Here is a 12,692-nt window from a genome sequence, read left to right on the forward strand (position 1 = left end):
ATGTGATTGGCTGCTTAGAAATTAAGTGTTAACAAGCAGTTGGACAGTTGTACCTAATAAAGTGGCCGGTGAGTGTATGTCGCCACTGCTTGTTATCATTGCTCGGTGATACCTGAAGCTGCTCCTCTTGCACTGTAAAACAACACACTGTGCCTTACACTGGCTTTTCAAGGCAGTTCAATTCAATCATATGAGAACAGCGGTATGAGCAAAGATAGTGGCAAAAGGAGTGAGGTCGATTGTTATGCCTGGCTCTGGGTTGCGACCCAGGTCATGTCTGACTTGCCGAGACCAGGGATCAACCCGTGTTGACTGGCTTGGTTTGAATTTACAAAAGCAAGGTTGAACACGGGTCAGACCCTGGTAATTGGTGTGAATGATCCCATGTGTATACAATGCAGTATTAAAGAAGCACACATGTCAATAGAAGAGGGAAGAAAGGAACCCTCCTTTTTCTATTGATGCATGTGTTTGGGCCTCCAGAACCAGAACACGTTTTTTCTCCCATCCAGGACTGCTGCTTGAACCAGCGCCGTTTATATATAGAGAGTTGGCCAACTAGGGAATCAAATGTTCTGAGCTATCCTGTTACGCGATTGGTTCCTAAGTGATAACGTGTTTTGTGGACTCCATTTTGGATACCAACATTCATCTGATTCCCATTGACATGCATTGAGTGCAGGGAATAGTGGAAACATGTGATCAATTATTTAAAAATATCCAACTGTTGCGCCTTTGGAGGAAAAGTGAAACACAGCTTGGAAGGGGATGTGGTTTGGCTTTTCACAAGTTTAGACAGCTAGCTAACAATACGTCAACGTCTGCAAACGTTAACAAAACAGCGTTAGCTTAGCTTGCTAGGTAAATTTAGGACTGCCTTTGGAGTTTCCTATATCTGTTTCCATGTTGTCAACATAAGACCTGTGGCATGAGTGTTCCTTTTGTAACATAACTGTATTGAAGGACATATTAAGCTGTGCTCCTATAAGATGGGTGGGTTTTTGTGACATTACAATATACAGTATACAATATATACAAAGCTAACTGGCTACAGTTACCTTGTGCGTACTGTATGCTAGAGGACATTAGAAAGGTAAAGCCTGCTCAGAGACTTATTAGGTCGACGACGTGCTCACTCACTATAATGGGTATTTTTTAGAGGCCCATTTACGATATATATGGTAAATATAGACTACAATATTTACGTGAGGGCCTTTTGACATAGTGACAAACGTTGATAATAACATGTTCATGCCTGTTTATGGTGAAAAGAAAACCAATTTTATTTCTAGATAGCATATTAGGGTTACACTGTAGTCATCTGACGATGGTATCTAATATGGCGCCCATGATTTGAGTTGCCCAAACTCTCTCTAGAAACGGCGCTGGTGTGGACTAGCCAGACCCTCCTCCGCAGCGTTGTGGAGGAAGGTGTGGCTTTGCGAGAGCTTGTTTTAATAACTGTTTCAATGACATTTCCATTCTCAGAGATGTCTTGCTTATTTTATCAGACAGAGTCTTTAGGACAGTACAGTTGCTTAAACAAAAAAAAACTCCAAAATGTTCTAAGGACACTCTGACCTCATGGCATGGCCAGGATATTCTGCTTGTCTCTAATGTGATATCAGGCAGTTTTTGGTGCATCTGCTGCTCAGCCCTCACATCAGCCAGAAGCCAATGGATATATTCAGTCCATTCTTTGGATGCCAGCTTCAACCTGTTGCCTCTTGTTTTCCTGTTTCTTTGATTTGAATGAAAAATGTGTGACCATGTGTCCTCACTGTTTTATGTTATAGTATACTTTCTGTATTCTGTGACTCTGTTCCAGGTTTAAGGGAACGTTGCTTAAGGAAACTTTTCTCGACAAATTTCCTTTATTAGGAACACCCTGCAATGTCACCAACACAGACATCACTTCCTCTGTGCGTTACCTTGGAAATGTAAAAATCTTGGGTATGTTGCTGCTACTATAGAAATGTTACACCTGTAATGGAATAGTTCCACTTTGACTGGGTGTGGCTCCGTCAGGATAATAACACTAGTCTGTCCAGAAAGGTGATCAGGGTGTTTCACCTGAATCTCAACCTTCCTGTTAACGCGCTTCATTTACCTCCTTCCCTCAGGCAATCACTACAGGATGCTTCACATAGAGACATGACACACACAACATACACACTCACCTAGTGAAAATGATATTTGTACTAGTAACAATTGTATTTGAGATATCTACATATCTTTTTAGAACTAGTTAGAATTTAATGTCAGAAATTAGAAAAGGAATTTAAAATATCATAGCAGATATCTTGAATGATATACTGTATGTACATATCCAAAACCAATATAACAATTTCAAAGTTGACCAATGGTTTTGTTTGTATGGTTTGTTGATATGTCGGACATATTGGAAATGCAATAGCTTATATTAGAAACTGGAAACAACATTACCACTACTCACATGTGGAAATTGAACTGTACGTACGTGTTTGTGTCATCAGTATAATAATCATCATTCTTGCTAATAAAAAATTAAGTAAAATGAAAGATATCTGCTAATCAGTTTTAGTTACAACTAGTCAAAATCTGATTTCTAGATGTCTTAGTTGTTTTGAAGTAATTTAAATGACCATTCCAACAAGTCAAAATTACATTTTGTAAAAGGTAAAACCCTAGTAGTCGGCAATAAAATGTCGATGAAATGTTTAACTCACATATCTTATCAGGCCCTTACTCTCTGATGAACTAAGTCCAGGGCCCATATTAAAACTCTTTCTTTATGTTAAAGGGTATCAAACATCCATATTGGCATCAGCCCAACAATCCAGTATAGTTTGAGCTCTGTAAGTAGTGCACAGAACTGACTTTATAGCTTGAGGACCAGGTCACTGAATGTCTCCATCACGCGTGTGTTGGTGTGTTTCTACTGCTGCATGAAGGCTGCACAGAAGTAAATACTCTCGCGGTACCCTGCTCTCTCCGTGCCAGTATGGGATCAGCATGCAGACATTAGCTGATGATAATCCACTGTGAGTCAAAGAGCAGCTGTCCATCTGTCTGCTCTTTGCTGCAGTCTGCTGGACACATTGAGGACAGACTGAAGGAGCAGGAGACACTGGGACAACATGTGCTCTCTAAACTGCTAAGCTCAATGATATACTGTTGATGCATCTTTTTTGTTGTATTTTTTTATGTCATTTCTTTTTCCTATGCTGCTCTAGAACGTGTGTGCTCTGTGGATATGCTCATCAGTTACCTGCTCTGTCTGCATTGAAGGAAGTCCACGTTCGCCAGATTGCAGAACTGGAGATCCACAGGATATGGAGGCATGGATTACATGGAGTGTATCTTACCACCAGCGCCTGCAACCCTTTAGCTTTGATTATTTTATATGTTACTTATCTTTTACTTTACAACACCTTACACTTCATTGTTTATACACACATCCACATAAAGACTACTGATGTCATTGACTAACACTCCTCCAAAGCGAATTTGTTCTTTACTTTAAATGTATAGTCTTTTGTTGTACTAAAAAAGTTAGTATTTGGCATCTCATGTCCGTTCAGTTTTTGTTCATGGCCTACGAGCAGGGTTAGGACAAACAGCAGCTGAAGTCTAGTGCAGTAATGTAGAACTGCAGCATCATAGCCAATGTGGCTATGATTCAACAGAGCAGAGACTTCCAACCTTCAACCAGAAGAAATCTGTGCAACAGTGCTGTTCACTTGTTCTGCAATGGCTTCAGCACTCATCCATGGTGGTTACCACTAATTTCTGAGTATATGTACACAGTATAAGACAATCTATCACATCAGCCCTGCAATGAAGTAATCCAACACCTGACACCAATCCAACAACAATGACCACCGAGCTGAGTCAACAACACAAATAATCATGGGATCCCATGGTTGCTGTTTGTGTCAGGGTGTAGCCTTTCTATGAGAGTAGTGTCACCACAACCCGTTGCCTCTGGAATCCTACAGTACTCAGAATATTGACCTAGTTCCTAGTCCGTCTATGCTACACGTTCTCTGATGTCTCAGGACCTAGATCAGGTGTACTTTTAGGCAAATGGCATCAGCGGGAAATAGGACAAAGCAGTAACTGTGTGCAAAGTTCAGTCAATTTATGTATTCACACTAGAGGCCGTCATCACAACAGCCGCGGCGTCCAGCCGGGCCAATGGAGTAAAGTGGGGGCAATGGCCCCTTCCCTAGTTCCTGCCTCCTACCTCCAGCGCCCTCGTTCATACCACGCTCACCTTTATTCTGATCTTAACCACACACACACATGTGAAGGACCCTGACTGCCTCCTGATGGTTATAATGCTATCATGGTGACATCTGTCAGTACAGACAGACAGGCAATCAAACAGACACACAGACACACACACATGAAGTTTACTGCTAATAAATGTCAATCTGCTTTGGTGGAATTACAGTTGAGACAGACCATATACACACTGAGCAGTGAATTATTACTTAACATAAAATAAATGAATGCGTGTCAAGTCAAATGTCTGTAAACTCATTCAGAATGTTGCTTTGGCAATAAAGCCTTTATATTACTTAATTGATTAGCACCACAAAAGAATGACATTCATTCTACACAAAAAAGTCAAAATTCTGTGCAAGAATTAATGTCAGGATTTTAAGGGAAATAACCAAATTTGCATTGCACACAGAATTATCGATTCTGCCAACCTTAGACTTTAGTTCTCTCTCTCTCTCTCTCTCTCTCTCTCTCTCTCTCTTTCTCTCTCTCTCTCTCTCTCTCTCTCTCATAGATTAGATGTAATGTTACTCACCATTATATCAGCGGCACAAGTTGAGAAGATCAGCAGTCATGGGTCCATTAGTGTGAATAATGACATCAGAAACAAACAGACAAAAGGATAGCGCAGTATGAGCAATAACACAGACTGTTATTATCATCCTCACTGTTGAGAACACAACTCTTTTTTAGACCTACAGTCATCATTATTTTCCCCAATTTCAAAATTTTTTTGTCTCTCATTTCTATTTATAGTTCTCTTCCTAAAGTTTCTTCCCTCTATTACCCCATTACAGAATTGTTTGGGAGTGTTTTCTTTATGTAGAGGGTGTCATATGTTGTATATAGTGATGTTATCCATGTAAATTCACAGCTGTGTTTATACTCGGTGATTACAGCCCACCAAGCGCTAATGCTACCAATGCGTTAACTGCACAAAATATAGCCAGTTTCATATGCTGTTCTTATATAATGTCATTTTTATACATTTTAAATGTCTAACACCACTTGAGTCACTGCAAAGCGCTGTTTCGTGTATATTGTTGAAATGACAATGAAACACACTAGAGTTGAGTTGAGTACTTCACTGTATGTCTTTGTCTATGAAACAGTAGGCGTGGCTTGGGATTGGACTCATTGAGCAGTGAAGCAAGAGTTTTCTGGGATTTGGTGTCTTTCATCCACATAAGCCAAAAACACATTTTCTGGCTTTTCTCGGCATAGAAGGCACCAATATCTAAAACTATTCACATTAACTGACCCAATTTAAAGATATATTCATCTTTCCCAGGGGGAAATATCCCTTTAAATCAATATGCTGTGATGCACTTTGGAAAGTACTAAAGAAGTTTGGCTCAGCCTTTTCCAGACTTCCTGACTCCAGTCATTGCACAATGGTTAGGATACAAGATTCATGAAGAGAATAAAGAACGTTCATATTAAAGCGCACATATTAGTCTATTTTTTTTTAAGGGATTTTTTTCATAATATGGGCACTTTAAACCATATGTTGTGCATATGGTTTGATACCACAATAGCGGCACCGCTTTCACTGGCAATCACATCATAGTCACGTCCTAAAACACCCAGTGCTACCCATCACTGATATTAAAATCAACGAGACCATAACTCAAAAAATGAACATCTTTCTGTGTTGCAGAAGACTTAAAACAAGTGACTAAGACCATAAACTCATTTTGAAAGTGAGAAGTGGGTCACTCTCTTGTTGACTTCTACAGAAACCGCCCTCCTTTTGCAACCGCACCTGCCTCCCCCTGCTGGTATTCAAAAATAATGCGGGTTTAAGACCCTTCCGCATTTGCAGCACTTTGCCAAACCATATGCTTTGTCCATTAATATTAACAGTCTATGGTTACAATCCTATCACAATTTACCAACCAACAGAATGCCAGGTGTAGTGTTGACCAATGAAATGATCCATGCCCGGTTGAGGGTGCGTTCGTTTTACTTTAGAACATCCCTTGCAGGCGGGTACTCTGTAACCAAGTTTATTTACCCCTGCAGTCCATTGCTTTATTATTAGTATATGTGCACAGAATGGTTGGCACACTTTCATCTTCACCCATTAGGAAACGAGAGAAAGCTTTGAAGTGGGACATATCAAGTTACGTCCATAACTACGAGTGTGAGTAACATACGTTGAGTACATAGCATATTGCGCTAGCATACACCCTATCTTGATGTCCATAAACAAATAGATTTTCTTTATAGTTTAGCTAGATTGAACGACATTGGACGGACAGCATGTTTATTTAATGACCCCACTCTGTATTTTTTCCTCATTTGGTTATTAACAGACATATTAGAGCCACGAGTAAAACCTAAACCGTAATATAACTGAAAAACAAAAGGAACTGTATTGTTTGTATCAGTTTTTATATCACTGTTGTGTGTTTTTCAAGTATTGTTCTAAATTCTTCTAACATTAGTATACAAAATAATACAATTCATATCAGTCTGTATAGAAAGGTGTAAGTACAATCACACTGCTATAATTAAACACTATTAAAAATAGCAGTTATTTATTTTTACCCTTATGAAATCAATACATAGAAAACTGAACAGAAAAGAACAAGTCATTTGCTTTAGTTTCTCTTCTTCCAGGTGTGACTGGACATTGAGCTGCACTGTGTGCATGGACCAGTGTTGTACAACCACACAACAGTCAGCATATTATTCCTTTGGTAGCAGTGGCACAAACCAAAAGGTTGGCCAGTCTGATAATAATGTAATGGAAATTAAAATACTACAACTACACACACACATTGCAAACACTCCTCGTTTCTTTATCTTGCTTAAATTTGGAGATTAGTAATTATGTTAAAGAATGCTATCTGCACCTAATATCTTATGTGTTGATACTATACAAAGACAACAGTGGACAGTTGCTGGATCTGACTCCACCCCTGTTTCTCCGCCATGGGTGTCACCTGCATAATCCAAGGGATAAAAGAGAGAAAAAACTATTGTTTTCTCTTCTTGCATGAATATGTGCTTGTAATGTCTGCCCACATACACAATCAATTCAATAAACATTGATAAGCATCACTGATTTTTCTTAAATCATTGTAGTTTTTCAGAGCAAAAAGATACAGTTTAAGAAACCCATGTTCATATTTGCAGCAAATTAAAAACTAAAGTTACTGTTGCATTAGTCTGGACATCTAGCCGTGCCAACGTTGCAATAAAGGTGTCTTAACCCTCATGTTGTCCTCGTGTCAAGTTGACCCGTTTTCCTATGTCAATGTTCTTTTTAACTACCCGATTGTAATTACCCAAAATACCATTCTACACAATGCTCTTTGGCAAGTCCAAATCTCTACTTTCAATCATTTTAAGGTGTCTTATTCAATTTTATATCATTTTTTTTACCCCTGGCTCGAATGTTAAACTCCACCTACGCAGGGACCCCACAAAAATGGCTGCTCATGCTGTCTCTCTGTGCCTCTGATATATCCCATGAGTCCCAGCTGCAATGGGCTGTGTCTGGCTGCCTGATCGTGGGCTGGGATGTTGTCTTTCATGTTTTCTAAAAGTGATGTATTATTTACATGACTGGCATGTGGATTTTGTTTCTGCATTATTGGAGGATGAATAGTTTATGATGTACATGGTATGCATAGAGAAAAACAAAGTTCAAATGTACTTTATGTCATATCTGAAACTAATTAGCACAACTGCAGCACGGGGACCCCCCCTGGGGGGGTGTTGGCGAGGCCTGATGACAGCAGTTACTGGTGAATTTCATATCATGACAGGATACGAAATAATTTTTTTGATAATGGCAATGTTTGGATATGCACCCTGTTGTACTGTTTATATTTAATACAGAATATGAAAATCAATCTGTTGTTCAGAAGCTAAAGAACTGAGCTACTGTTTTTAGTCTTTACTGAATATTTGAAGGAAAACTGTTAGCGCTTATGCTGATTTATTAAACCCCTTTAACACAAATCTTTGCAATTGGATGTTCTTTAAGTTAATAAAATACTGTTTATTATTTTGTCATATAAAGTATATCCAACAGCAATTGGCAAAAAAAAGTCTAATAAAGCGACCAACAGCAGGGAGGCGATCACTTATATTCTACGTGTAAAAAAGAAAAAACGGAGAAAGTTAACGCATACCCATTTTAAAGGCGTTCATTTTTTTATCGCGAGATTAACGTTCTTTTTGGCCTTGAAAACGTTGTATTTTTTTCAGATTCTGTTTCAGCAACTAGTAACGTTAAAACAACTACAACACCACACCGGATCTAGCTAGACCGGAAACAAAACAACAGGCACGCCGCACACACAACGTTTGGGCTTGAAAGCCATATAGTCCTACAGAATATCTACTCCCCATATAGGCCTACAGAATATCTAATCCCCAAATAGGCCTACAGAATATCTAATCCCCAAATAGGCCTACAGAATATCTAATCCCCAAATAGGCCTACAGAATATCTAATCCCCATATAGGTTTACAGAATATCTAATCCCCATATAGGCCTACAGAATATCTAATCCCCATATAGGCCTACAGAATATCTAATCCTTATAAAGGCCTACAGAATATCTACCCCCCATATAGGCCTACAGAATATCTAATCCCCATGTTTAGGTACAGCAAGTAGCTTGCTTTATCTCTGAAAGGGTTGTCAGTAATACTCTGTACTGTTTATAATTACAAGTTTGTGTAATTTGGGGTTTCTGTAGCCAGTGACATTTTATTATTTGTATTATATTTTCAATGCATGTGAAAATACATTGTAAATTTTTGTTTTTATTTGACGGCTGAGGCTTCATTATTAAACACAACCACAACCATCATCATTGATGTTACTTTCTGTGAATACCTTGTCCGCTACAGTATTGTGGCATGCGTAGTATCAGGACATCCTGGCAAGTGTCTGTCGTACACGGCTAGGAGCGAATGGCCAAATGATGGGCCTATTTGGGAGAGAGATCAGGGCTGTTTTTAACCCCCAGTCCGTACCTAGTGGACAGAGCCTTTTTGGAGATTTGCTATCCGTTTGTGCAGTAATGTACATCCATTGTATCATTCTGTTTTTGTGTTGACCGTGTTTGGAAGTGCAGCAGTGAGCAGCCTCCTCAGCACTGAGCTTTCATCATAATCACCAACAATAAATGATATTTCTGCTAAGTCAGACTCACAGGATTCCTGTTCTCATGTGTCAGGGCTGTTTATCAGGACCGCTTTGGAAGCCCGACGCATTCTGCTGTTTCAGGCGTACACTCACACTTACACAGAGCCTTAATACAAAAATAACACCATTTACAATCGTCTTAAATGTTGTCTACAAAAAATGAAACCAACAATATGCTGTAAACTGCCATTCTTAAAGTTGAGGAATATATTAAATATGTTTTGTATTGACCTGAACATGCCGATGATTCCTACATGTCTTTGCAGAATGATGGAAGGATTTTTTGGCTGATTTGTCGATTGAGTTTGTCGAGGTTTCCCGAAGTCAGTGACAGCTGTGACACATGATAATATAATTACATATGCCTTCACTGCATATGCCTTCACTGCATCCTTTTACTGTAACACTTTTGTCAGAAAGACCAAATATTAATACACGTAAGATCTAGAACATTCCTACTGCCTTCCCATACAAATCCAATTAGACAGGGTGAATTCAAACTCCTGCAGCAGTGCCAGGCAGCTTGTCTATTTGTGGCACATACTGTATGTACAGTCTGACGCATATTGATCATGCACACACTTACAGCAGCTGAGCGCGTGCCCGCGGCTCTGCTCCGCTCACAGATGTCGCTCTTCCATCCGCCTGCGCTGCTCCGACTCCCGCTGATATCAGACCGACATCAGGCCGACAGCAGCAGCTCCGCACACCGACACCGCCCGCCACGCGCCGCGGAGCCGCGGAGGAGTGGCCGCCTCGTGCTCCGGAAATGCTGCGTCAAGCTGCCTCAGTCTCACCGGAAACATGAAGCCTTCAGAGCCATCCAGAGACAGCTAATATTTATAATAATATACAGTCTATGGAGCAATCCCAAGATGATTGGGTCATATATACAAAGATCCTAGACATGTGAGAGAAGCACGTGCTCCTGTAAACTGTCACATCTGAGCACAATCACAGAAAACAGAAGTCTTGATATTAGGCTACATCCTTACACTATTTAAAAAAACTAGATACAATAGCATGTTAGTCTAACATTCTATTTAACCCTTATGTTGTCTTCACTTCCAATTTGAAAATCAACATTTTTGTCGATGTTTTTTTATCAATGTTTTTAACTTTTTTTAATGTTTGGTCACTTTTTTCAATGTTTCTCACTTTTTTGACATGTAACACTACGCAACACTAACTTTTTACCTTTAGTTTTACAGTTATTTTTGGAATTTATAATATAATATTATAATAAACCTAATTTTTAGGAAATTAAACCTAAGGTTTAAATTATAAAAGCAAAAATTAGGAATTATTTAGACTAAAATTAAAGGAAAGTAGGTAGATGGATAATCACAGACTGGAATATGTCAACTTTTACTCAATACTATTTCAAAACCACTTAAGTGTTTTTTTCAAATGCTATAAAATTGAATAAGACACCCCAAAATGAATGAAAGTAGAGATTTGTACTTGCCTAAGAACGTTGTATGGAGTCAATCATGTTATTTTGGGTTATTAAAAAGAACAGTGGTATAGGAAAACGGGGCAATTTGACCCGAGGACAACATTAGGGTTAAATGCATCATCTCTGTAATCACAATTTCTTGCAAAACCAGGCTTTTGAGACTGTCTTTGTAACTCATTCCAAGCCTAAAATACAATTCAATCACATCATCTCTGTCCACGACTGCACCTTTAGCTTGCTCTGGGTAGCCCGTGTGCCCCACACAGGCCTGTAGCAGAACCTCCCGCATTACATCATATTTAGGCTCCATCATTATCCCAAATTCACTATTTTGAGGCCAAAAATGTGTGTATTGTGGTCGCAAATTATTTTGTGGCGAATCTCAGTGCAGTTAAAACTCCATTTGGCACAGATTAAATAATAATGTGGTAAGTGCAGATACATGTGTTGTACAGTGGTGCAAATTCACAAACAGCTGCACAGGTGGTCGTCCAAAACTCTGTGTGTGTGTGTGTGTGTGTGTGTGTGTGTGTTTGTTTGTGTGTGTGTGTGTGTGTTTGTGTGTGTGCGTGTGTGTGTGTTTTCTTAGCTACAGGAACAGACCAATGCAGGGTTTCTATAAAAAATAGACTTAGTTTATTGGAACAAAGGAAAAAGTGCAACAGAGAATAACTCCATCTTCTCTCAGTCAGGTGGTTACAGTAAAAAAAAAAACAATATGATACAGAACTATAACTGTATTGCATAAATTATAGTACAAAACTGTACACAGTCTTACAGTATTTACATAAGCAATATTTGCCAAATGCCAAATTTGTCCGTCGTTCTTTTCTTTTTAAATATAGAGAAAATAATAGCAACAGCAATTCTTAAGTCATGTTATGGTTTTTTCCTCCATTTGTCTTTAGGCCAAACTGTCACCATGGAGACCCTAGCCCAAATCAATGTAGGACTAAAAGCACAATCTCAAATTCAAGTCCAACTGAAATAAATAGCTTTTTTGTCTACTACAGCACACATAACTGCTCCATGAAGCCCTATACTTTTGATCTGCTTCCGAAAGGCCTAAAAGTGACAGAAGACCTCGTTAAATTGGTGCACTTCTTTGCTAAGCAAAAACAAACACAAGTCTCTACACTGTATCAATCTGGACATGTAAAAAAAATGACATAAAAGGAATATTTTGATGTCGTAACCCAGTTTTTTTTTTAAACATTCAAAAAGCACATTGACTAAATGTGATTTCAGTTGGACTACAAAATACACATCTCAAGAATTCTTGAATCGTCATAGCCTCCGGAAATATGTAATACATAAAAATATACAGTATCTATATGTGTGTAATACAAATATAGTACGTCAACATGTACCTCAGGTGAGGATGTCCGAGTGAAGCGGCTGCCTTGGGCCACAGCTGTTCAGCAACTTTAATGATCTGGTTCTCTTACGTCATAGATTGTACTGTAAAGGTCTTCCACTTCATCTTTAAAGACTTTTACTTGTCTCATGATAACACAATCTGGACATATTGTCATTCTTTCAGTTCCGTCAAGATAGTGACAACAAGCTCTTGGCTTTTGTTTAGTTTATGTTTGCATCTCATCTATCCATATTATCTTCTCTTGCTGAATTCTATGCAATAGAAAAGTCAAAACTGGCTGCATTGTATTCTGCTATGTTGTTTGTAAAAACACATTCATCTTTAAGCATCAAAATGTTTCATCTTTGGAAATGGTATTTGTAACAAAATGATCTGAACTCAAAGGTGTGGGATGTCAGGCTTTTTCCCTG

General features: G+C 38.8%; 1 protein-coding gene across 1 annotated transcript in view; it reads right to left on the reverse strand.

Moving 5' to 3' along the window:
• The window catches only part of epb41a (erythrocyte membrane protein band 4.1a), a 69,880-nt gene extending 59,707 nt beyond the window's left edge, over window positions 1–10,173 (reverse strand). Inside the window, exon 1 of the mRNA XM_034892405.1 lies at window positions 10,029–10,173. The gene's annotated coding sequence lies outside the window, so the exon portion shown is untranslated. The remainder of the gene's footprint in view (window positions 1–10,028) is intronic.
• Window positions 10,174–12,692: the final 2,519 nt, after the last annotated feature.

The sequence above is a fragment of the Etheostoma cragini genome, chromosome 14 (genome assembly GCF_013103735.1).
Source record: "Etheostoma cragini isolate CJK2018 chromosome 14, CSU_Ecrag_1.0, whole genome shotgun sequence".
NCBI lineage: Eukaryota > Metazoa > Chordata > Actinopteri > Perciformes > Percidae > Etheostoma > Etheostoma cragini.